The sequence below is a fragment of the Gekko japonicus genome, unplaced genomic scaffold (genome assembly GCF_001447785.1).
Source record: "Gekko japonicus isolate JY-2015 unplaced genomic scaffold, Gekko_japonicus_V1.1 scaffold342, whole genome shotgun sequence".
Classification (NCBI taxonomy): Eukaryota; Metazoa; Chordata; class Lepidosauria; order Squamata; family Gekkonidae; genus Gekko; species Gekko japonicus.
The window spans coordinates 512,302-535,039 of record NW_015169785.1 but is presented as its reverse complement, the minus strand read 5'-3'; the positions used below and the strand labels follow the sequence as shown (position 1 = coordinate 535,039).

At 41.9% G+C, this 22,738-nt stretch overlaps 1 protein-coding gene across 4 annotated transcripts in view; it reads right to left on the bottom strand.

The window, feature by feature from the left end:
- Nucleotides 1-22,738, bottom strand: part of SLC29A1 (solute carrier family 29 (equilibrative nucleoside transporter), member 1) — a 125,645-nt gene that overhangs the window by 65,212 nt on the left and 37,695 nt on the right. The window contains exon 1 of one of the 4 annotated variants that reach the window (XM_015416915.1): nucleotides 16,160-16,279. The exons of 2 other annotated variants lie outside the window; for them this stretch is intronic. The gene's annotated coding sequence lies outside the window, so the exon portion shown is untranslated. Of the gene's footprint in view, nucleotides 1-7,380; nucleotides 7,423-16,159; nucleotides 16,280-22,738 lie in introns of those variants that run through there. One more of the 4 variants, XM_015416920.1, reaches the window with a different exon arrangement.

Below are 22,738 nucleotides of genomic sequence, written 5' to 3'. Positions count from 1 at the left end.
GACTGTGAGCTGAGAACTATGAATGATGGCTTTATGGACAACAACGATTATTAGCACTTTATTATAGTTTTAGAATTGTTTTAATCGTAATTTTTGTTTTTAATGTAATTATCTGTTTTATGTAAGCCACCCTGAGCCGGCTCTGGCTGGGAGGGCGGTGTAAAAATTCAAATAAATAAATAAATTTAGGCTTATATTCCGTCCTCCCCACTAACGGGCTCAGAGCAGATCACAACAGCAATTAAAACATTTCAAATAAGGATTAAAACATTTCATTAAAATCTTCCACAATAAATAGTTAAAACAAATTTAAACAAACTATAAACAAGACAGATGGCACAGCAGTTTGACATGGTAGCCACAAAAACTGGAGCCGCTAGGCCATAGACCAAACCATGGGTCTTCATCTGATGGGCTGTTTGAAGATGGAAGGTTAAGCAGGGGAGGCCAATAGATGGAGTAATTGGACACCCGCTTCCTCACCCATTACTGCAACACCAACTGTGTTTGAATAACAATTCAGTGATGAAGGCTGGGGGACCATAGTGCATCCTGGCTTTCTTTCACCACCACTTGAAAGATAAGGGTAGGTTCAGATCGTTCTGAGCAAAGGAGCTTTGCTAAGAGAAATGTTGGGAACCAGTGTCCTAGTGATGCTTCTCATGCCTAGTGGTAAGCAAGGCACTCTAGAGAATATGGGAGAGATTTAATTTCAGATGGCACAATGTAATTACATTCAACCAAGAGAGGGATATAGATGACACCATGAACTGGCATATGATGAGGAAGGAGCAGACAGTGGTAGAGGAACAGGTAAAGAGAGACTGGGAGAGTGGGACAGTGAAGAATTTGGGGGGCCAGGAACAACTGATAAAGACGCTAGTCATACCGAAGAAGAGAGGAAAACTCTCTAATGACAGAAGACACAGAAATGTAAGTGAAGAACAAAGTGTACATACACACTACAATCTGCCATTGCAGTTGTGTCTTGCTGGGGACCCACCTTCAGTGACAGAATGTGCTATCGATCAAGAAACAGAGGTATCAGAGCTACTCAAACCTCATCAGATTAGTGAATAAATCAAAATTATGTTCAGTTCTTAGCAAACACTGCATGCACATTTATGTATTTCATTAAGCTTCTTATACCGCCCTCCCTGCAAGCGGGCTCAGGGCGATGCACAGCAAATTCATATAAAATAATATAAATACATTAAACAGTCTAAAATCAAAGTCCATAAAACCTAACATCTTTATGACACCATAATACAAATTTCTGACCTCCCCCAATTTACATCAGCATGGGGGAGAAGGGGTGAAAAGCAGTTAAAAGCCGGATAGTTGTTAAAACCGCTTAAGAAACCATTAAAAACCCGTTGCTTTCTTCAACTGTATGCTTGGCAGAACATCTCTGCCTTGCAGGCCCTGCAAAATTGTAATGAGGGCCGCAGAGCCCTGATGTTAGTAGGCAGAGAACCAGGGACGAGAAGGTCCTGGTTCTGGGTGAGGACAACTGGATGCTCTTTGGGCCAGGGACTAGCAGTAGGTGTTGGTCACTTGAGTGTAATGCTCTTCAGGGGATATACCAGGAAAGATGGTCCCATAGGTAGCTGAGAAACGATAATTAGCTGAGAAGCAATAATTCCAAACATTAAAGTCAAACTGCTTAGAGTCTTTCCACAGCCATCCAGTTTACCAAGGATTCTGGTGGGATGAGCAACAGAGATAATCTCGTGATTGTACCTTGTTGACATGAATAGTGCTCTAGCACAGCTTCCAGTATGTGAACTGTTCAGATACTATTGAACATGTAAATATTTTTTTAAAAAAATTAGGCTATCAATATTTACAAATACCTGCTAGAGCTGGAAGGGCGGCAGATAGACACAGTAATCAATGCTGAATTCTAATAGGACGGAGGGTCTTGAATGCAACAGGATTTTTCTGTAAAAGGCAGAGTTTACTGAAGCAGGCTTAGCAACCTGTACATACCCTTCTTTCCAAGTTAATGGAGGATTTGCTACAAATCATGCAATTAACTATGCAGTATGGTGTAGTGGTTAGGGGACCATTCCTCAATATAGGGCAGCAATTGAAAAGCCTGGGAACAAATGAAAGCAGAACATCCCACATAAGTTGGCAAAACAAAAAAGAGGAACTATCTACAAGATACAATAAAAAAGAGGAGGTCTGGCGCTACCAGATTGGTCATTATATTACAGTGCTACAGAAATGACTTGGATTAAGGAGTGGATTATTTTAGAAAATAGTAGATTACTTAAACTGGAAGGCCATGACCTTATGAAAGGATGGCATAGATATATATGGTACCAAGAGGTGACAACGAAAGACCATTTTGCACAACATTGGATAAGGGATGCACTATATAAAATTTGGAAGAAAATCAAAAGGAAATATTATGAGAAAATACCTCAATGGGTTTCACCAATAGAAGCTTTTGTTAAGCCTTCACTATATGTTAAATACCCTAAATGGAGATTCATGGATTTATTGGATGGAAATGGCAATTTAATTACAGAGGATGTATTAAAAAAAACATAACACAAATCTAATCTGGTGGGAAACAACACAATTAAAATCTAGATGGACGAAAGATAAAAAAAATGGCTTCTGTACAAAATATACCGATTTAGACAAGATATGGATTAAAAATAATGATAAAGTTATTGGGAAAGTACATAACTTCTTACTTGAATATAAAATGCAGGACCAATGGGTCAAACCTACAATGATAAAATGAGCACAAGATATTGGACAGAATATAAGTTTAGAAGAATGGTCTAAGATATGGTTTAGAAATGGTTTAGACAGACTTAATAAAATGAATAAAAACTTGTCCAAAAACTGCTGGAAATGCAAATTAAATATAGGTACGTTTTATCACATATGGTGGATATGCAAGAAAGCGAAAAGTACTGGAGTATTATAAAGGGAATTATAGAAGAAATTTTGGGAAAGGAAATACAAATGAAGCCAGAATTTTTTTTACTAAGTCTATTACCAGAGTGGTATAAAAGAGAGGAAATGTATTTAATTATGCATTTATTGACAACAGCAAGAATATTATTTGCAAAATATTGGAAAGATGAAAACATACCAACAAGAGAAGAATATATAGGTAAAATATTAGAAGTTGCAGAAATTGAAAAGTTAACATTTAATATTCAGGATAAAAAGGAAAATGAGTTTGGAAAATATTGGACCAAAATGTATGAATGGTTACAAAAATGTAAAGAGGACAAATAACAATGTATGAAAAGAAGTTATTGTAAAAATTGGGAGATCTTCTGTATGATTCAAGCTGTAAATGAGTATGTATAGTTTTTATTATTCATTAAAACGAAAATAAAATGGAAAAAAAGGTCACTTCCACCTTATGGAGACCCTATGAATTAATGATCTCCAAAACGTCCAATCATTAACAGCTTTGCTCAGGTCTTGCAGACTGAGGGCCGTGGGCTTCCTTTATTGAGTTAATGAATCTCATGTTAGGTCTTCCTCTTTTCTTGCTGCCTTCATTTTTTCCTAGCATTACTGCCTTTTCTGGTAACCCTTGTCTTCTCATAAAATCCTGTAATTACTTCAGGTTAATTTCCTCTCATTTAATTGTGTGATTACTGTCAATGAGTCTCTTCCTGTGATTCTGATAAAAGTGTATCCTAATGGGAGTTGGGCCTTTGACAGAAAGTTATTATTATTACTAGGAGTAAGGCCTGTTGTGGGAAGAAATACAACGAGCTCTAGAAGGAATCTCCAAGTGAGTGTTCTGGCTGTGGCTGGTGGGGTGGCAGAGGGAAGGGGCAAGCCATGTTTCTTTCCTTCTGCTTAGCTTTAAGGCAGGGCTGTCTCAAGTCATTTTGCTGCCCCAAGTGGGTAGTATGGGAGGACAGCCTCATGGTAACAGGTATGGTTCCCTCCACCCCTGACTTATTTTTTTGGGGGGAGGGGGTGTTCTGCAGTGGCAGCTAAGGTAGAAAAGCACCTCCTCCTGTGCCATGTTTTCTTGGTTCCAAGGGTCCGGAAAGTGGTTCCATAGCCAATTACACGGTTGCCAACTCTGGGTTGGGAAATACCTGTAGATTTTAGGGGTAGAGCCTGGGGAGGGCAGGGTTTGGGGTGTGGACAGACTTCAGCAGGGTATAATGCCATAGAGTCCACTGCCCAAAGCAGCCATTGTCTCCAGGAGAACTGATCTTGGTCATCTGGAGATCAGTTTTAATAGCTGGAGATCTCCAGGTGCCGCCTGGAGGTTGGTTTATGTTAATTTGGGGCTATGCAGTGGGAGCTAAGGTAGAAAAGCACCTCCTCCTACGCCATGTCTTCTGGGTTCCAATAGTCTGGAAAGTGGTTTCATAGCCAATTACATGGTTGCCAACTCTGGGTTGGGAAATACCTTTAGATTTGAGGGGTAGAGCCTGGGGCGGGCAGGGTTTGGGGTGTGGAGGGACTTTAGCAGGGTATAATGCCATAGAATCCACTGCCCAAAGTAGCCATTGTCTCCAGGAGAACTGATCTTGGTCATATGGAGATCAGTTGTAATAGCTGGGAAATTTTCTGTAGGGGAAATGATTTGCTGTGGCTGGGGAACTTGGTGATTTCTGGGAGATCTCCAGGCCCCCCGGGGAGACTGGCAATTTTACCTCAGGACACATTCAATGACTCTCAACAGCAACAGCAAACTGTTTAGAATGTTAGAGGCAAAGGCCAATCAGGCCGCATATGCAAATGACCTCTGTGTTCCAACTGGCTTTGGGGGGAGAGGAACAGCAAACTGTTTAGAATGTTGGAGGCGGGACTCAGGCAACGCAGCCAGTGGATAGGGACAGCTTCTGAGGGACACATCACGGAGCCAAAGGCTGTTGGCGACGTGTGGAATGTTCAGGAGCGTGCTGCCACCAACAGATAATTATTATATAGAGAGATTTAATAGTGGGAAATGTTTCCCTCAGTGGGCAATTCACTTGCAGGTGTGGGGCCTCAGACATCTGCCTGGTAGATGTTTGTGAAAAAGAACAGCTTTTCAGCTGGGGGGGGGACATTTTGAGAGCGGTGAGTTGGCTGACAAGCAAATCCACTTAGGATGCAGAATCTTTCGCTGGAAATCTGCCGCCTTGTAGGAGTACCTCTTTGCTTCCACTTATGCTCTGTTTGTATATTTGTAAACAAATTAGATGTTACAAAAATGTCAAAAGCATCCAGAGCTCTCTCATCAAAAGTAAATTAAACTCAGAGGCACTAGCAGCACACAACTGGAGAATTAAAGAGGCACCATGTGCACTAACTACCTTGGAGCTATTTATTATTTTATTTTTATCCTACTCTTTGGAATCCTAAGAGGCATATATATATCTCCCTCTTTTTATCCTCACAACAACCCTATGAAGGTAGGTTGGGCTCAAGTTCATGCAGTACATTTTTCATGGAGAGTAGGAATTTGAATCTGGATCTACCCAAACCTAACCTAACCAATACACCAGACTTGCATATCCCCCCATATAAGCCCCATCTGCCTGGATCTCCTCCCCCCACCCCCCCAGTATTTGTTATCTGCAAGGGTGTGAGAACAGCAAGAGCTTAGTATCAGCATCCATCCGCATGTGGCCCAGCAAACCCTGCCCATGCATGTCTTAGCAGGCAGCAGTGCCAAAGCACTGAGGGTGTGGTGAATTTGAACGTGACAAGAGGCAGGTAGAGCCGATTGTTGCATCAGGTGTATCCTAGAGTTACCTGGCTGGATACACAGAAACTGTTGTCACACCTTGCTTAGCAGCACAATCTGGAAGAATCCTGCAATCCTCAGAGGAAGGCCTTAACAGGATCATCCATCAAGATAGGCTACACTGGTGAAATTTATCACACAGGACTTTGACAGGCCTGCACTGCCAATCTGGAAAGCTTTATGACAAGATGATTGGAAAGAAATATTTTCTACAACTGACAGTGTGAAAACTAATTTCTACTCTCTAGCTGCATGCAAACTTCTTTTAACCACCCATAATTCTCGGATGATTCTCAGGAGGGGCACCTCTAAGAGTACTTCTGTACTACAGACTTAAAACTGATTTAACTGTCATCGTTTGCAACTCAGGAGATCTGTGGAATTGTAGTTCTATGGGGGTAGAGGACAAAATCCTTACCACTATAACAAATAGACAATGCCAAGGTTTATGGAGGAATATGAAGGTTAAAATTATGTAAAGCTGGTTTACATTTGCTGGTGAAGTAAACGTGGGTTGAATATACAGGCAACTCACAAATTTAAACTGTTTCCCCGTGATAGCTTCTCCCAAACAACCTTAAGTATTGTAGCTTTATCGAAGTGCTATTTATTAAAGAATTCCTCACAATAACTTATTTACCAGACTTCTAGGGTAGTGGGGAGAGCGCAACACATTTAAACATCTGTACTGCAAACATACTTCAAAGATTTATCTGTAGTAGAAACAATATTGCACTATAATGACAAATAAAACACAAGTAAGGAATCAGCTGACATACGTCAATCCTTCCTTCTCTTTTGCTCTTACATGGTTTTAATTCAACTACCTATATAAAAGGCATTATTTGTTAAAGATAAGTACCATTATGTGAGTACTCCAGAGATAGAAAACCATATGGTGTACTAGTCCAGAAATACCTGGGTGAAAGCTGAGAGTCTCTGGGTCCACAAACTAAGGTTGTTTCTGCATCCAGAAAGACTAGAAAGGTATTCATTAAAAATGACACATTTTCAGCTGTGTAGTCAGAAATCTGTCATCCTTTCGCTGATTAACTTAGCCACCTTTGAAGTGGAGCCTGACTGTTCTTTGAACAGTGCATAAACAAAGACCAGTAGCTGAATAGCTGGTAATTATAATCCTGTTTCTACTGAAACAATTCCATTTTTGTTTTTGAAAAGGGAAGCAACTTGAAATTGCAGTATGGCTGAGATTCAAGCACTTGCACAAATTGCTCTTGGATTGTCAACATATGCAGTTTGGATACTCAGTCAGCTCAACAGGCTAACTGGGAAAGAACTGCCAGTGTATTTTTTCCTCATTATCAAAGCAGGACAGGACAATGCATCGTGGATTGGAAGGAAAACCAGCTTTAACAACCCTCCACAGCCAGCTCTTGCAACATCCTGACATTTAACACACACACACACACACACACACACACAGGTGCCCATGTATTGTCTCCTATTTTGTAAATACGGTCTTTTTTTTCAGATCATAAGCTCTGACAGTCAACAGCAGAAAAACTTATTACAGGTGCTTATGAGAAAATACAATTTAAGTGGGAATAAATTTCAAAAAACAGTTTTCATGTAATTTAGAAAGAAGGATAGGCAAGTCATCAACTGGATTTGGGACAAACCTAGTCTTGGTTTCTGATGCAAGAGATGGCAGCAACTCTCTCATTTCCAAAGCAATCTGATTCTAGAGCCAGAAGATGAGGCTATTGAGAAGGGAGAGCTGTCAGCTCTCAGGTGCCTGGAGGCGATCCACTCATCATAATCCTTGATTCTCAAAACTCCACAGACCAGAGAAACCCTTGATCCAGTTGTCAGTGTTGACTATGATCAACTTCCTCTCTTGCTCAGTTTCAAGATTATGGTCCAGATCTCCTTCCAGTAATTCCAAAAGGAAGCACAAGTTAGCCGGAACAAGAACTTGCTACTACAACCACCCTCAGAAACCAGCTCCTTCCAGAAGCTTTTGGTGTAGGTGTGATCTTAAAAGCTGGCTAGGTGCCATTAATTAGAATGTCTGCAGCATGGGATAAAATAATAAATCTAGATCTGGCAAGGATGCCACATGTCATAAGAGACTGCCATTCCTGTATCACAGTAGAAATGCGGCCCCCAGTGCCTTGATATGGTCTACCACTAACTTGCTGAGCCAGGAAACAAGGAGTAGCTCAGCATTGGAGAGGAAGGTAAAAAGGCAGTCCTCATTCTGTGCAACTATCAAGTTCCTAGATCTTCCTCCTGTACCATCTTGAGGTATCTGTGTCACCAGTTGCCTTGTGCATGATGCTTCTACCAAGCAATCCACAGCATCTCGTTGGCTACTGCTGGAAACGGGATACTGGACTAGATGAGCTACAGATCTGCTCCAGTATGGGTGCTCTTATGTTCAGGAACTGTCTGGACTAGAGCTCTGTTTAGGTGTGGGAATGTATGACAGATAATCTTAGGAGTCAGTGTTGGGTCAATATGAGGAAAACAGTCCACAGGACACAACACTGACTAGGCACAATGATAAGGATATATTTAAGCACACTTAGCCAATGCCTTTCTTCTGTTATAACTGAGTGAACACAACTTACTTCAAATACCTGGAGCTGGGGATAAGGGAATTCATGCCGGAACGAACACTCTTCATTTTTAAAATGAAGTACTGACAAGAGATCAGTGACCAGATTTTGTAGTGAGCTAAACATGTTGTAGATCCTGATTCTTCCCATTCAAATAGCTTTTATTTGGCCTATACATGTTCTTCCTCTGCATCGAGGATCTCGATAAAATACTAATCACACTCAGCACTCTAGGGACATTGGCCCATATATCAAATCATCTGCATTCCCCATAGAAATCTGGGTAGGGTCGGCACATTTTGCAGGCTAGTACGTGGTGTAGCACATGAGGAGGCTTACTTAAGGTGCTGTTGCAACACACATACACTTACTTCTTTATCCCATCTCTGAATGCAGCACAGGTCCACGAGGAAGACAAACTGCATGACTAGGCCATGACTATCAGGCCAACCTTGGATAAGTTCTTCATCTAGAGGGAGGGGGGAGTACTAAACTTTTATCTGGCTGCTCTGCTCAAAGTGACTTTCTGTTTTCAGAGCCCAGCCTTACTGAAAAGGATGGATACAGCTGCCTTCTATATGAAACTGTACTACTACTCAAAGCAGGAGTACCTGGTGTGGCCTCAAATCTGAGTAGTGTTTTGAGGAAAGGTGGTGTAGAAAAACATAGATTTGCCCTTTGGTAACAGTGAATATAAAATTCAAGTGACATCCAAGGGGAAAGAAGAATTCCTATGTAGGTAACCTATCCCAGGTTAACATTATCCAGCATAAAACCAGGCACTGCACTTCTCTGCCACCTAGAGCAGGGATTCCCAGACTAGTTGAGTCTGTGGCCCCTTCTGGAATATTGAGAAAAGGAAATGGGCACCACCTCAAAGTGACTGCCATTAGGTGTTGGGGCCAACCACAGAATGTTAGGAAATTCTAAGTTTAAGTATCCTCCTATGATAGATACTCATCCCCTCAGGTCTATCTCTCCGGGAGAGAGGGGAGGTGGGGAGGAGGAAGAATAAGATTGGGTCCTCCCTGAGTTTTTTTTTTTAATTTCCTTTAAAGGAGACATTGTGACGCTACGACAATAATTTTTAATCTCCTACCTCACGGCCTGCTTAGTGATGGAGATGAACTCAAGGGGAAGTTGCAATGACCCAGGAAGCTGTACATAACCAGTTGCCTTATTGCTGTTGCCGCTGCCATCTGAGTGGGAGCCTTGTTCTGCTTCTGATGAGGCTGTGAAGAAATCCCCCTGTGGAAGCTCAGTTTGGAGAACCGCAGGGGTGGCAGAACATCCAGGCTCCATATCCTCCACAACAGCCCTCCCTGCAGCGGAACTCTCCCAGTGAGTTAAACCCTCTTGTTGGGGCTGTACAAAATGGCTGCCGTCGTGAATCAAAGGACCTGAACTGGCTATAGACACTGGCTTTTTTGCACACTTTGTTTTGCCTGGCAGCAAGGAGTTGGCCGCGACCACCAAAGCATGCTGCCCATGGGCCTTGCCGATCTCCCCGGCAGTCTCCACTGCACCCAATGTTAATGATGGATCAGTTTCCCTCAGCCGAAAGAAAGCTGTCATCACCACTGGTCTGTGCCATTTTTAAAGGCGACTGTTTGTTGAAATCTGGACCTCTCAGCTGGACCAAGTTCCTTGCACTTCTGTCTGGAGGTCTTCAGCCAGGGTGTGGTGAGACGTGGGAGCCTTTTGGCAAGAGTCAAAGTGCTCTTGGTCCTTGGCTCTTAGCTCACATGCATGATCCAGCCTCATAAATCAGGAACTCACCAGGATGTGGTTTCATGTATGTTTTGTTTGTTTGTTTACTTAAATGGTCTTTTGCAGGTTACAACTATTTATTTAAACTGTGTTTTGGCATTTTTGGAAGCTGCTTTGGGTCCCTTGGGTCTTGGGGAAAAAGGAGATGATCTAGAATCAGCATTTGAATTACTTTGATTTGAAGTACAAAGTTTGATGTTAAAATGTGCACAGAGATAAATAATTTTCACCAAGGGATCCGGAGCAGACACCCTCAGAGTGTTATCAGTCTGTCAAAGTTTGCTTCCCCCTCCTTGCCCATTGGAAGTCAAGGCCAGGGTAAACTAAAGTTTCTTGTTATGCTTTTTTCAAGCAGAAACATTATCCATCCTACATTGCACTTCTACAGTAACAGGTGCTTTACAACAACTGCTACTGTAGAAGTGCAATGTAGGATGGATAATGTTTTACAACTGTTATTGTTCTCTCCCTTGACAATCAAACTATTATTGCTTCATATATATGTATCTGTGTATGTCATAACAATACATACAAATATAAAAACAAAATACTAAAACATACATTGTGCCAAATATAGCCATTTAATAGTCATACTGTTACAATGAAAATAATTCAAAATATAGATTAACACCAGAGACTTGTGATTTTTTTTTCTACCTCAGATTTCATCTTCAATGAGCAGTCAATCTCATGATTGTGAACACAGTGCTCGGCAAATCCCAGGCACCGGGTTTCCATGATACCTAGAAATGTCATTGTAGTGCTAAGTATTTTTTGTAGTAACAATAATTAGAAAATATGATTATATATAAAGCCTGATGTAAGTCGGGCTCCTAAATTTCTGAGCTGGCTTCTGGAGCCAAAGAAAATTTGTCAAGGCCTGTGCTAAAAATCCCAGATTTTATAAAACAATTCTTGTTTGTAAGGTGTTTTTAAAGCCTTACTTTTTTAGTCCTATCCAATATTTGGCATACATAACCATGTCCATAATTTTTATATATCAAATCTCTGAGATTTGCAGGAACTGTAGGGCTAATAACAGTCAGTAAAAACAAGGATTTGAAGATATTTACATGCTACTCAAGTAAAGCCAGAGCACTGAACATGCACCCTTTTAAAAGGCCTGTTTTCCAGGTGGGCTGACTCCCTCCTCCAGTTTATATAACTGGCAGAACTGAGTGGTAACAGAATGAACCTGTTTAGGTGCAGCAGGGGAGGAGGGGGATTGTGTGTGAATGGTCCACCATTTTAAAAAGTGTCTGCATATAGAAAATAATTTGTTAAGGAGAAGGGTTTGGTGGACCTGCTTCTTGACAGGCTCATTTTCTATATAGAAAGGTGTTTTTGTGGGAGAATAGCTGAACGCTCAATATACCTGTTAAACCATAATCCAAGAAAAGCATTACCATTTTATCCTTCAGATTGTTTAACGGGCCCTTAAAAATCACTCAAAGCCATGACTGAAAAGTATGATAATTAAATTCCTCTTTCATTTCCTGCGAAAGCTAATCCTGACTACTTCATGATCCTTCCGTAAAGATCCTTTCTTCGTCCTACTCTTTGGGGTACACTGCATCTGATGTACTAGGATAAGTATAATGGTGCAAATCTGGTGTTACTCTAGGGAGAAGTATGCCTTTCTATTTGGAGGAACTGGAGATGCATGAGGCAGACTGAGAGATAAAAATCAGATAAAATTTTTAGAACTGCTGCTTAGAGGGCAGAACTATTTCTATATTGCGTACAGCCCCTAGGAAACAATAGTAATGAGAAGTTCCTAGAATTCCCTGGGTTCAGTGATTCCCTAGCATTATAGCATCACAATATGACTGTAAATAACAAAGACGCAGTTTCATGCTGGATCTCAGGTTTCTCATGCACAAAAAGAGCACCAGGTCCCTTCCCTGTAGTTATTCAGGCTGATCACCTTTCAGATTGTGAAAAGCTATCAAGAGAGCTAAACAGTCACCACATGGAAGTACTTGTTCCAGGGGACCTGTGACTCATGGATCTCAATCTCTCTGTAACATCTTGTTCTTTCTCTACCCCCAGCCCCCACATCTTCTGTGCCTGCTCTTTCCAAGCCTGCCTGGTGCCTGCTTGGCACACTAGTGGCAAAACTATTATGTGGCAAATAATGAGTAGGAGGAGAGAGTGGTACAGCTCTGGCAGCAGGAAACTCAAGCCTGGCACGGAGCAACTGGCCGCCACTCCAAAATGCACAACTTGACAAAAAAGAGCAGTGGTTGCCCAAGCCTCAGAACTACTTCTTACATTACTGTAGAACATGCAAAACAAATTAGTGCCTCTCCCATAATATTATAAGCAACCACACTTTCACATAGCAAGGTATACCTGATACAGGAATGCGCACTGGGCAACTGAGGTCAACTACACTACCCTGTAGCATGCATTTCCAGTGTTCTTATGACGAAAAGGATACCTATATGTTGTAACTGAGTTGCCAGCAGAATGACTTGCATGTCTCTTTTTATTGTATAAGACAGAAGAACTTCCTAAATCACTTTCCTCGAAAATGGGAGATCTGCTACTGAGCTGAGGCTGGAGCAAGGATCACATTCCTCATCCCTCATCAATCTTTTCTCTACCTCTCTGTCCTTTAAATTTATACTGTACGCTGTCAGAGGCAAAGACCTGTCTTTTGGTTGTCACTCTCTAGCACACTATGATCCACTGCAGAATTAGTCATTTATTTAGGAGGTTTTTATGCCACCTCTCCAGAGTCCTGCTCAAGGTGGCTTACAAATAAAAACAACATAAATTATCAATATGAAAACAAAACAAGCCATTATACAAGCCAAGGGCATAAAAATATCCCTCAAAATGACCTCAGATATGTTTCTGTTGCTATAGAATTTGCCCTTTACTGCCATTTAATTTAGTTGCTTTTAAAGAGTATAGCATTATTTCTGCACACCTTATAGAAATTAGCTTTTAACAGGATAATTTTAGGATTTAAAGTAACTGTAGGGGAGAGGCTATTGCCCACTGGCAGAGCATCTGCTTGGCATGCAGAAGGTCCCATCTTCAATCCCTGTCATCTCCAGTTTTTTAAAAAAGGATCAGGTAGGAGGTGATGTGAGCCTGAAAATCTGGAAGGCCGCTGCTGGTATGAGTAGACAATACTGGTTTTGATGGACCAAGGGTCTGATTCAGTATAAGGCAGCTTCATGTGCTCATGTGTGTGTTTATGTGCTGTATCTTCTCAGAGAGGAATAATTAGATAGCGCATCCTTTTCACATGCAATACCTTCCATACTGTTTTACTGAATAGCATGGATTTTCTCAACAGTCATTGCATCGCATTGGAACTATGATTTCTCATGCCATGGAAGAAGGGTCAGAACTGACAGTAAAATGAGGTTTCCAAAGACAGCCTAGTATGGAGAGGGTGGATGTGACACATTGTTGCCAATCTCCAGGTGAGGGCTGGAGATCACTCAAAACTACAGCTGTTCTTTAGGTAGCAGAGATCAGTTCCTCTGGAGAAAATGGTGGACTCAGTGTCATTATACCCTGCTGAGGTCGCCACAGCAAATTGACACTGAGTGTCCAAGGCCGGGGCACCCGCCTAGAGCCTCTTTCTAGAGCTCGTATTTATTTCCACAACAGGCCTTTTTCCTAGTCTGTTATAATTTCCCTTCACTCTTTTACCTACTTGAGTTTCACCACTGGAACACTCCCAAAGCTTGGCTGCCCAGAGATTTATGAGCAACTGCAGAAGCACTAGATAAATAATTGTTCTGTTCCAATAAAAGACACTCCATTTTGCTATACTTAGCATCATGTGTGCTAAGGGTATATAAAATATACATCTAAAAAAAGAAGGGAGTGAAAACTCAAGAGCTAATAATAATAGAGAACTGGAAACTGGAGAATCAGTTGTAGTAGGAAGGCAGGTGTATTTATTTATTTATAACATGTCTAATATGCATGAAAAAATGTAAGGTGCCACACAACTACTTTTGGGTTCTGCTATGATACAATATTCAAATTCAGTAGCATCTTAAAGACCAACAACATTTTCCAGGTTGTAAGATTTTGTGAATCAAAGCTCACTTCATCAGATATGTGTGTATATTGTGTATATTGATGTATATATATGAAAGGGATAGGGTCTGTGTATAGTATGTACTATCTCTTGCTGTACCTATGATCCCACTACTACATAATTTCTACATTGTTTGACAAGTCACATTAATACTTAAACTTTGTTTCAACTGTTTCAGATTACATTATTGCTTCCTCCAATTTCTGCGGTGCTAATCCTATTGCATTGTCCTATTCTCTTGATTATATTGACTCACACTGTGTAATCTGCTTTCAGTTTCATTGATAAAGGCAGACTAGGTAACCCTCTGAGATTTCTCCTCATTCATATAAATAAGGGCTCTGTTAAAGAAGGTGATAAAGAGCTTTGGAATAAGAGAGCAAAGTGTCCTAATGAATGCCAGCTACAGTCATTCAGCATTTTGAGTAAGCTTTGCAGGTTACTCATTTCCTGAGAAAACTGAATAAAACTCAGAGCCAGTTTGGTGTAGTGGTTAAATGTGTGGACTCTAATCTGGGAGAACCGGGTTTGATTCCCCACTCCTCCACTTGCACCTGGCTGGATGACCTTGGGCAAGCCATAGTTCTGATAAGAGCTGTTCTTGAAAAAGAGCAGTTCAGTCAAGAGTTCTCTCAACCCCAACTACCTCACAGGGTGTCTGTTGTGGGGAGGGGAAGGGAAAGGAGTTCTGATAAGAGCTGTTCTTGAAAAATAGCAGTTCTGTCAAGAGCTCTCTCAACCCCACCTACCTCACAGGGTGTCTGTTGTGGGGAGGGGAAGGGAAAGGAGTTTGTAAACCGCTCTGAGACTCCCTTGGGTAGTGAAGGGTGGGGTATAAATCCAATCTCTTCTTCAAAATCACACAAGTATTCTGACCATGTGCTAGATCAAGTTACAACTTTGCATGTGTGAATTTGCAATCATCCATTTAAAACCACTGGAAATTTTATAAAACACTGCTTCAGATACGGTATTTCTTCAGTGCCACATTTGAGTCCCGTAGCACTTTACAAACCAACAAGATTTTCAGGGCATAAGCTTTCAAGAGTCAATCAGATACCTCCTGAAACAATATGGTTCAGTAGCAACTATTCTAACACTCAAGCTGAAAATCATCTGTATGAAATTCAACTGGCATGCATATATGCCTGGACCAAATTCTGTAAATTGACTGAACTATTCTACACACCTGTACAATTTTCTACAGGTAAGCACTTCACACACTGTGATCACTTGTTTCTTCCCAATAGTGCACACTCCCACAAATCTCATGTAAGTAAAATCACAGTTTTACATTAGTTGATGCAATGCTCTTAAATTTCCAAAATGCAAGGGTGGTGGAAGGAGGCTTCCCTCCATTATTATAGACAGGCGCAACCCCCACCCCTCCGAAAAAACAGCGCTGCTCCTCTCTCTCCCCCAGCCGCCTGCCCGCTGGCTTTCACCCAACAGTCACACCCTGGCATCACTAGGCGCCAAGTTATAAATGCAGAAACGGAAACCGCCAACAAAAATAGCTGAAGCTCCACGTCCTCTAGGCATCAAGCGCCCGCTGGCAAGCAAAGCGCAGCCCCATGCTCCCATCCCCGGCCACGTCTGAACCCGACTTGCGGGAAAGTCCGTCTGGGCGCCAGGCTCCTCCGGCACAACTGGGGCAGCCCGAGCGGCCATTCGACCTGCCTACCAGAGAAGACGGAGAGGCTCCAAGGGCCGGGGTGCCAAGCTGGCACCAGCACTCAAGGCACGGGAAGGCGCCAAAAGAGAAGCCCATCTCCTCCCCCAAGCAGCCCCAGGGGGCGGTTGCCGAGAGACGGGTTTTTCCTTTGCCCCTCTGCCGGCCGCTGCACGGAGAGGAAAGCGGCGCTCTCCCGGCGGAACAGACGGCTCGTGGCCACCTCGCTCCCCGCCCGGCCCCTCCGCTCTCCCCCAGCCCCCAAGACATCGACGGGAGGAAACCATCGGCAGAGCCCCCTGCCCGGCGCCAGCGTCACCCACCTGCTCCGGCTGCTTCTGTGCCGTCGCCCCCCCACGAACAGCTTTTCTCGGTCTCCGGTCTCACAGCCGCCTCGTGGGCACATCTTCACAAAGCCCGGGGCCGAGCCTGCTCGCCACGTTCCCGCCCCGCCGCCGCAGGGACCCTCCCATTGCCCGTCTCGCCCACCACTCACGCGGCTTGAAATCGTCGGGGAGGAGCCGTCTCCACCAATCTCTGCCCTTACTTGGCGACTGGCCTCCTCGTGGCAGGACTGGGGAAAGAGGCGGGAGCTGAAGCCTGCCCGGTGGCTCTGTCGCCCGGCCAACTATTACAGGTCTTGGGCAGTGTGCCCTCTAAGCTGAGTGAGTGTGAGCTGGCTCACAGTTTTTTAGCCTCCAGCTGACAGTTTTTTTGTCTTAGCTCAGGAAGGAGGGCTCCAGAGGAAAATAATTCATGCAGTAGCCAAATGAGTCGCTCACAGCTTTAACGCCGGTGGCTCACAAAGTAGACTTTTTGCTCACAAGACTCCACAGCTTAGAGGGAGCATTGGTCTTGGGTAGACAGACGCTGGGCAGAGAAGCGCTTTCTGTAGCTGCACAGGAGCCCTTGCTATATACTCCTCGAATGAGCCGGCCTGAAAACAATACTCAGCTCTGGAGTCTTGTGAGCAAAAATTCTGCTTTAAAGTTGTGAGCGAAGGATTTGGCTACTGCATAAATTAGTTTCCTCTGGAGCCCTCCTTCCTGAGCTAAGACAAAAATCTGTGAGCCAGAGACTAAAAAACTGTGAGCTAGCTCACACTATTGGTTAGACAGTGTTACAGATGCAAGGAACATGAAATTAAACAAACTCCGGAGCACAATGGAAGGCAGGAGGGCCTGGTGTGATGTGGTCCATGGGGTCGTGAACAGTTGGACTCAACTGCACAACTGAACAGCAGCAGCAGCTCACACTAACTCAGCTTAGCCCTAGAGGGAACACTGTCTGAAAGTAAGGCTGCTCGCACACATGAGAGCAAGTCTCCTTGAACTCAGGACTTTCTCTGCTTTTGACTCAAATGCCGCCTGTCAAATCCCACTGTTCATCTCCATGCCTTAATTGGAGTCTTCTTGATGCCTTCTGAGCACTCCTCTCCTTCCCAGCATCCCTTTGTTTTTTTCTCCTTGGCACAGTCTCGCGTCTCATTTATCTGCCTGGCACTACTTTGCTTCACCCTCGGAGTGCTCTGGATTCCACCCTGGTGCAGGGCACAGGGGCACTACTTCTGCCACTCAGGATCCCAGACTACAAAGTGGGTCACTGGTATTCGCAAACACAAGCCAGGCATGGGGTTGAATCTTAAAATGGTCCTGGAGCCTCCTGTCAGGCACAAAGACCTCTTCCCTGATTCCTGTTTCATAAACCATTCGGCTGTCCCCAGTGCTTGTTAGACTAGCAGGAGGAGATGCCAGGGTTTATTTATTATTGTAGAAATTTGCATGGCATTGGCAGCAACTTTGAAACAGCTATTGGGACACAAACTCTCTTCTATATTCTCTTTTTGCTGTTTTTGCTTGTTTTGGAAGGGATTATTTTGAGCAAGGGCTCTTCAAACTACCCCCCTTCAGCCCTCCCTCCCGTGCGCTCAGCCTTGGCAATGTGAGTTTAAGTGATTTAAACTGAAATGTGGACTCCATCCTGAAATTTAATTCCAAGACCATAGGCCAGCCCTGGCACATCGTGCACTTGAGCATGTATAGAAGACCTTCCTCTCTCACCAACAAAAAAAATCTGGCCAGGCACACTTAAACTGCCACCCCCTCCCCTCTCCTTTTCTTAGATTAACCACTTGCTGTCTCTAGTTTTCCTTTTCAAAGAAGTTGTTAATATAATTAATCCTACTGCAATTAACACTTTCTGAACACATAAATACCTCTGTATGAACACTGACATGACATCACTTGTGTTCTGTCAGGGATTGACGTAATTTGTATTACCCCTATAAGAATGTGGTTCTATTAATATCTGGCAAATCTGTTATCACAAGATAGGATATGCTAGAAACAATAATCATCCAAATATATGTAAACCACCAACGATCAGGAAAATATACTGGTCATAGTTACTATTATCACTCCAGAAGCAGTAATTGAAAGGTTTCCCTTGCTTGAAAGTCAGTCGAATGGGGCAATTAATTCTGCAGAGCCTATAAAACAGAGATATTCCGCCAGGCCTAAATGGTTGAGGTCAGCCCAATGGTTTACATTCAAGCCTGGCCTCCGTTAGTCTCCCCCCCACAGGAAAGGGAATAAATTGACATCAAAGCCACCTGGATTAGTTGTGCTGCCTGTATTGTACTGTTTAAATTGTTAAATTGTTTAAACTGAATTTAACTATTTTTTAAAAAATTATTTTATTTTCACTAATTATATAAGACATTTAGGGAGGGAAGGACATGGGGAAGGGGATAAGACATCAAGGGAATTTCCATTGAGCTTACATAATAGCTGTTACAATACAATTTCCATCTTAAACCTTTGTTTCCATATACGTTCTAATTCTATAAGCGCTTAAACCAGTCTCTAAAATCGTCTCCTATGGTTCTTGTAAAAGTACATATTCTATATAGTTCAATTCACATTTATCCTAGGTTATAACAACTATAATCCGTTATTCATGGTCCTCCTTTCCACAGTTTCTTTTCATCCATTCATAAAATGGTGTCCAATTTTCTCTCACATTTTGTTTACTTTTATCTTTCAACAAGTCTGTCAATATATCCATTTCCGCTATTTCAAAGATTTTTGTGAAGAGTTCATCTTTCGTTGGTATCTCTGGTTTCTTCCAATACCTAGCATAGATTATTCTTGCTGCTGTAACTATATGTATAATTAAGTACTTAACTGTCTTGTCTTTTACATAGAAAAGTACAAGGGGCGGCAGTATGACAATATCAGTACAAAAAACAAATACTGCAACAGTGCATATAATGAAGGCTGTTGATACGATGTGTAATCACTTCATGATGTTTATTCTTTTCACAGCAGGACGTCAACAGACGGTTAATGAAGGACGAACTTCCCCAGAGCTATTGTTCGTTTCAAACTCTCTTTTTCAAACAACAGTCTCCTATCAAAAACAGATACCGCTCAATACAACTGGAAAGAGTTGTTACTAAAGGTCTCGTGATGTATGGATTTGGAACTGTATGTATTCCTTTTTGATACTGTGAAACATTGTTTTTTTAATAATTATTTTATTAGGTTTTATGAGCCTATATTGTACACTTAAACACAATTATCAGCAAGTACAAATACTTCCATATCTTATATCACACTTATTTTCTCTGCAACACAAATTAATATTCCATCATTCTTTCAAAAATTAACTTTTCTTATTTAGCAATTCAAATCCAGTTTGTGTTGACTAAACCTCTATTTTCCTATAACCTTTTGAGGTTCCATAAGTGCTAATTCAGTACTTAAAGTTCTTTGTCCACCACTCTAGCACGTTCTTATTCTTATCCCAGCTCTATATCTTGCCTATTCTGTGTGAGCAATATAGGGGTTTAAATTCATATTTATTTCTTTACCCTTTTTTTTTAATCTGTTAGTCCACACCTATGATTTTTATATTTTCTTAATATTCTATTTAAGACCTTTAGTTTCTCCCTTCAAACATTCCTTTTACCTTGAACTTCTCAACCACATCCATTTATAATTTCCAACCCACGACTACCTTATATCTATCTATGACTAACCTTATTAAATACCTGACACTAAATAACAATAAGCCTATTTACATCAAGTTTTCCTTCCAACCGATGACATAATCAATTCTGATCACTTTCTAAACCCATGATTATACAGTACAAATTGATTACAAATTCATTATTCTTAATTACAATAATTTCATTTTTAAATCTATTAAAAACCTCATAGTCTTTTTTCCCCCTTATTACCAATTGAAAACCCTTTTTTAATCATTAAATTAGTCAATCACAACTTTTACGTTACATTGTTAATTGGTATGTTGTTATGGCTGGATGGTTCCCCTTGTATTGAGCGGTATCTGTTTTTGATAGGAGATTGTCTTTTACATAAACTGAATTTAACTGTTGACTGATATGTACTTGTTGGATGTTGTGCACCGCCCTGAACCCTTCAGGGGAGGGTGGTCTATAAATAATTAATTAAATAAATAAGAGTAATAATGGTATGCAACAGCAACAAATTTCTGTATTACTTCCCTTGTCAGCGTTGCACATATCCATGCCTTCACTTCCAGCTTCCTTGCATATCAATTCTTCTCTCACAGGCAAAGTTTCTTTTCTGATTAACAATGTAAGTTTGAGTGCCATGGCAGTCAGTAGCAGTCTAGAATCTCATGTGTATTATGGGACAACAGTGCTGGAAGTTCTGCAAGGAGAGAACGGCCAAGGAAGTCACACCATCCTAAATAGGAACCTGGTCCCCTATGAATGATAGGCAGTTCATCTGCTGCCATCATGACTCCCATCCACCCCAATCTTCACTGCCTGATCTCTTAATATTCACCATTGTGAAAGCTGCATTATCTTATTATTCATCAGGACTAGCTGAATTACTGGTTTCTGTCCCCTGAACTTGTTCTGTTCTACAGCAGTTATTGCCTACTCAAACTGAAGGCTAGGGCCTTAGGAACTCTGTTACCAACAGAGATGTAGTACAGAAAAAATTTCCCTTCCTTTATGGAACAAAGTTAGAAAGAATGGATGTAAGTATGCCAATTTTGGGCTTGGAACCACCACAGCATTTCCTCAGATGGAATAATTTCCACATGTGAAACGCTACATTATCATCTTCCCTGCCCTTCTGCAGCCCAACCCAGGGAGCAGCGGGGTGTGGGGGGGGGAGTTGCACTCTGCAGCTGGAAATCGTTTTGTCTGTAGAAACACTCTGGGATCCAATCCAATATCAGATAAGCTTGGGAATTTCCAAGTTGTAATTAATGTTCCTCAAGTGATTATCCCTTGGGATTGTGGGAAAGAGGGCATTATGTTTTATTGGTTTGTAAAAGGTCAGGGGGGTACTATAACTACAAATAATCACACAGTTTGATTCGAGTCCAGTGGCACCTTACAGACCATTAGGATTTTCAGGGTACAAGCTTCTGAGAACTTGACTCTCGAAAGCTTATACCCTGAAAATCTTAATGGTCTCTAAGGTGGTAAAGGTAAAGGTTTCCCTTGCTCGAAAGCTACTCAAATCCGACTCTAGGGGGCGGTGCTCATCTCCGTTTCCAAGCCGAAGAGCCAGCGCTGTCCAAAGAGTTCTCCGTGGTCATGTGGCCAGCATGACTAAACGCCAAGGCTCATGGAACGCTGTTACCTTCCCACCGAAGCGGTACCTATTTATCTACTTGCAATTTCCTGCTTTCGAACTGCTAGGTCGGCAGGAGCTGGGGCCAGAGATGGGAGCTCACTCTGTCACGCGGCACCCGGGTCTTGAACTGCCAAGCTACAGATCTTCCAGTCTGCAACTCAGTTTCTTAACCTCTGAGCCACTGCAGCCCCCTCTAAGGTGCTACTGGACTCAAATTTAGCTGTTCTACTGCAGACAAACATGGCTACCCTCTGAAATAATCACACGGTGGATTTTTAAAAAAGTTAATTCAGAAGTACAATATGAGAGGAAAGCTCATCAGACAATCTGATATACTCAGCATCTCCCCAATCTCAGGAAAAACACGATGCCAGAATTTGGGACTCATTATTTCAATCTCTCAGCCATAATAACAGGCAAATAATTTAGGATGCTTGCAGCAATGCCCCTTCAAATGAAAGCTCCAGGGGGCAAAACTGATCACAGTTGTCATCCTAAACACACATCCCTGAAAGTGAATCCTACTGAAGTCAACAGGACTTGCGTTAAAGCTTAACAGACTTAGGAAAGGAGTCCAAATTACTTTTTGAATCTCATTCTACAAGTGGCAGACACTAGCAGGGTCTTAAAAGCCCGGAAATTAAATTGAACTGTCATAAATGGATTAAATTAATCTGATGAAAATAATCCTCACTCATCTTTCATCATTTGCAAGCATCACTGCCCATCCCCCCAAATGGATTTTGGTGGAAGGATACATGTGATACAACCTCAGATCCAAATGGAACACTAGACATCACCTCTCGTGTAAGGGAATTTTTCTGGTACACAAAATGGAGAGAATCGTATTTGTATCTTGTGATTCCACCTAATCCAGACATAAGAATGTGGCCTCAAAGGCTGCTTAAAATCAAAAGACAGGCTATAAATGCCATAGATACATAAATAAATTAAATAAAATAAGAAGTTGCACCAAATGTGTTTCCAGTTATACCTCACTCAATTACTTTAAAAAGAAAACAAACTTCAAAAGTCCAAATTTGACTCAATGGTAACTTCCAAGGAATAGGAAATGCCTGAAATGGGACTGCTTACTGCACAATACAAAGACCAGGTCTGTCTGCAAAAAATTACTGAAATGTTAAAAAAAAAGGTAGCCTGAATTGCAAAATACATGACAGGAAATAAGACACAACTCCCTATAATGGAGGGTGTCTCATGGGAAAGGGAGTGAGAGACAATCTGGGTTTATTAGCA